The 4,331-nt window shown below is 32.5% G+C and overlaps 1 long non-coding RNA gene across 1 annotated transcript; it reads right to left on the bottom strand.

The window, feature by feature from the left end:
* Nucleotides 1-204: 204 nt before the first annotated feature.
* On the bottom strand, nucleotides 205-4,117 carry LOC103312748 (uncharacterized). Its single transcript, XR_010335477.1, has 3 exons — nucleotides 4,103-4,117; nucleotides 503-1,885; nucleotides 205-447 (listed from the first exon to the last, which is right to left on the bottom strand). It is a non-coding gene; the product is annotated as an uncharacterized LOC103312748 (long non-coding RNA).
* Between the last annotated feature and the right edge of the window lie 214 nt (nucleotides 4,118-4,331).

Here is a 4,331-nt window from a genome sequence, read left to right as displayed (position 1 = left end):
TTAAGTATAAACAAAATAATAATCAGTGCAAAACATAACGTTTACATTTTTGAAGTGACGTTGGAGTTTTCTGTAAATTGTGTCTAAGACCGGGTCGCCAGGAGCCACAGTAATTTAGTTTATTTTTAATTAGAACACAAACTTTTTTTCAAAACTTTTTCCCTTATAAACTTATAATACTAAAAAGAAGTAAATAAACCAATGTGAATCACTGCATTGTTAATTTATTTAAGATAGGTATGTAAGATTAATCAGCTAGACATTCTTCACCTTCTTTACATCCAGCACGATCGGGCCAATCACATACATTTAGAGTTGGATTGAAATGTAGGTGTCCAGGACAAGTAATCAAATGAGGAATTCCGTTTCCGCACATGTAATATTTAGTGCAATCTGGACTTGGAATAAAGACTGGAAAATCGCCATCTTGTGGTGGGCATTGTGGTTCTAAATAAAGTGAATACATTGAATAAAATGTAAAAGAAGTAAACTGTTTACTTACGAGCACCCACCCAGATGTGTGTATAAACAAGAACAAGAACAACAGGAAGCAGTTTCATAATGACAAAACAAACGAAACTGATAACTTTGAATTAAGTATTTGATACATTGAACAATATATAGAAGAATCAGTGATTAGAAACTAAGAAAATTTAATCCCTCGTTCGCTAATCATTGCGTATCATGATTGATGGTGATAGAGAACGGAAGTTTAAAGTACAAAGAAATAGGTGGTATTCAAGTACAAAACGTTCACCTTTTGACAAAGAATTTTAAAAGTCTTAAAATAAAAAAAAATCGTATCGAAAAAAAGACTTGCCATTATGAAAACAGTAAGTTTTTAATGATGAATATCTCTCCTATTTATTTAAAAAAACAAGGAAATTGAGTAAAGCAGAATTTTAGAAATTACAAGTTGAAAAATCGAACTTTATCTATGGAATTTGTTCTACTACACCATCTTTCTTACAGATCTATAACAATAATAATTAGGACATAGGAATTGTGACATAAAAAGACAAGTTTAAAAAATTAAAAATATACAGGGTGGAGCTCGGCTCCCGTCTTCTGTAGTTCAGTTTAAACTTGGACTTACGATATTTAGTAGACGTTAATTATACTCTAGAAGGAATTTCAGGAAAACATTTTTGATCATACAGAGTATGACGTCAAACTAATATTTTTTTCTTATGGCATGCTATTATTTTTTGTACTTATTAGGATACTCTTTTAGCTTCTTACATGTCCCTAGAGTTACCGAGTATGCATATTATGTTCAAAATTCAAGTACATTGTATATACGGTGGTAGTTTACGATTATCTCTAAAAAAAGGTAACTGTTTCCCTCGTTCATTTTATATAATAATATAATAATATTGTGATTTTTTTGTCGATGTAACTCTTTTGCAAAGCTTCCAAAAAGAGACACCGCAGACCACACATTATACGTTTCAAAACCTGTGGAACACGAATGGCCTTTCATAACCTGTGTACGTTGCGGTTCTTATTAAACTAGATAAAAAATACTTACAAACAGCTTATTTTTATTTTTACAGTCAATACCTTGGTCCCAGTGGCTGAAATTATAAGATTTTATACACCTCAAAAAAAATGCGTCTTCTTGTCTGGCGTCGCAAGAGTATTTTCTGCCCTCCATTTCAACCGTAGCCTGTTCAACTCCATATAAGTTAGCTAAGACACTGCTGTTTACACCACTCCATAATTTATCCAATATTTCTGATTTGTTTTAATGTCAAAGTGGTGTGTTTCCTCTTTGAAGCCATTGTAACAACTAAGCAATTCAAAAACAATTTTGAAAAAGTTGAGAAGTGCAAAGAACGGAACCGGGTCACTTCGGATCAGTAAATAATAATTATTCGGATTACTGAAAAAAAAATCGCATTAGAAAAGCTTCTAAATATAAATATTGAGGTATGTATTACTGTTAGTTAAAAATTAATTCTAAAACAAAATATTAATAATTTTTAATTTTCAATGGAATTATTATATTCGAAATTAAAAATAAATCTCTAAAAAAAATCTCATTTTATCGAAACCACCCTTTTAAATAAAAGGTGAGGTAAAAGTAATGCCACAATGTAAATTAACTGCCATTTTGTTAAAAATAAAAGTTCCCATTTTCTCGGAAAGATTATAAAAAACTGTAAAATTGATTGTAAAATTGTAATTGTAATTGTAAAAATGATCACGTTAAGTTGAAAAAAATTATAGCGGCTATATGACCACCTCCTGAGTTCGAGCACATCTGAGCTCGTTTTACGGCATTTTGAATTGTTTCTCGCTAAATATCTGACAGAATATTGGTGATTTCTTTTTCCATGTTGCGTTTTAATACTTGCAAGGTTGTGATTTGTTGTGGTAAAGACGAGATTTTAAAAAGTCCAAAGGAAAAAGTTAGGCGCCGTCAGATCTAGCGATCTGATCGCCCAGTTCATCGCCAAAACGGGAGACCACACGACCGAAAACTAGTCAAACTAGAGAGATATCAGTAATTCTGCGTTCTTCAGGTATGTATTGCTTATTGACAACAAATTCTCAATCTTTTAACAACATAAATATTAAAGCACAATGAGATTTGTCGTCATTTATAAAAATTATAGCACAATCAAACTATGAAGTTACTTTTGCCCCATCTTGTATGAAGTGAAAGTTTTGTTCCTTTCCACAAGTAAGATGTTTAACGATTTTTCATTAAAAAATGGACCAAACCGTGTAAGAACAATTGAAAATTTTTTGTTATAGCATTAGTTTCGTTGAAGTAGGTTGATTTTTATGGATTATTTGCTTAAAAGTGAACCAGATCGTGTAAGGATTGTTTAAATTCTTTTGTTGCACTTGTTCATACATTTTAACCTAAGTTATAATATACGAGGGCAAGGTGAAAAATTTTCGGCCTAAGAATGAAAGACTTCGTTTTTTACTTCAAATATGCAGTTTTTTTGTATAATATAATTTTCAACGCATTTAGTGCAATGTGTTTCTAGTTTTTTAATCCCATCCCTGAGGTGACTTTCTGTAAGACATGTTTACAACCGCAACACCTCCTCATTCGAGTGATAATTTTTTTTAAATTTGTGGTTGGTAGAAGTCTGGGGAAGTCAAATCAGGCGAATATGAAGAATATTTTAATAATTCATGTTTTAAATTCCCCAATTTTCCCATTGTCAGAGCGCCTTTGTGGGCAGGTGGACCCATGCGGCACCTTTTTGCACACAATTTTTTCGTATCTAATTCTTGGTGCAAAATAAACTACACCCTTTTCTCAGATGACCCTACAACCTTAGCTATCTCATACACTTTCAATCTCCGATCATCGAATACCAAATTGTGCATTTTTTGAGGTTTTCATCCGTGGTTATTGTCTTTGGTCGTTCTTTACAAAACTCATTATTGAGAGATGTGCAACCATGTTCGAATTCAGCTGGCCATTTTTTACAGTAGAATATGAAGAGGTTGACTCTTTATAAACTCTCAGCAACTTTTGTTGGCAATAAGCCCTCCATAACAAAGGATTTAATGACGGCGAAATTCTCCATTTTATCCACTGTAAAAAACAGACATGCACCTTTACGTAAAAAAATGCTCAGAAAAAAAACTATTTGTCAGATCAAGACAAAACTTGAGGCATGCTATTATGAGTCATAATTTATGACACATGATGACTTGCTCCCGTATAAAAATTGTATTGATAACAATGTTAATTTTGTGGTAGGCCGAGAATTTCTCAACTTGCCCTCGTAAGTTACCCAAGCTACAAGTTTTGTGCTTAGATAAGTTATCTAAATCCACTTGTCACCAAATTGCCACGGAGATTATGAATGCTTAATAATAATAATAAATAGAAAAAAGATAAATACATTATTCGATTTGGAATTCTATCTTGGATTAAGATAAGACATTCGTAAGGAAAACTGATTACTTAATCATATGACCCGTACAGGGTCTTTACGGTCTTGAGTGAGGTTTCGTAAAAGAACCCTAAAATGCCATGTAGAATAAAAATTCACATTATAACAGAAAATCATTCAATTTACATTATTTGTTTGTAAACTGTTGATTCGACTACATCAATTACTATTACCTTGTGTCTCACCGTAAGTCTTGATCATGACAACCAATTTATTATTCCATTATCTTTAGTCCATGGACATAAATTTGATGAAAAACCTCCCCAAAACACAAATCACTTGCGAAGCTCTTTCAGCTGATGTGATCGTCAGTGTGAGGAAATTTTATGGGGTGGCCATGAGGCCACAACCGATCAGCTGACTCGTCGTAGTGCTCTCGCGATGTTCATATTTATCGATGAA

This window comes from Tribolium castaneum, chromosome 9, assembly GCF_031307605.1.
Source record: "Tribolium castaneum strain GA2 chromosome 9, icTriCast1.1, whole genome shotgun sequence".
Lineage (NCBI taxonomy): Eukaryota > Metazoa > Arthropoda > Insecta > Coleoptera > Tenebrionidae > Tribolium > Tribolium castaneum.
Note: the sequence above shows the minus strand (reverse complement) of the source record. Positions and strands in the feature narration are given on the sequence as shown.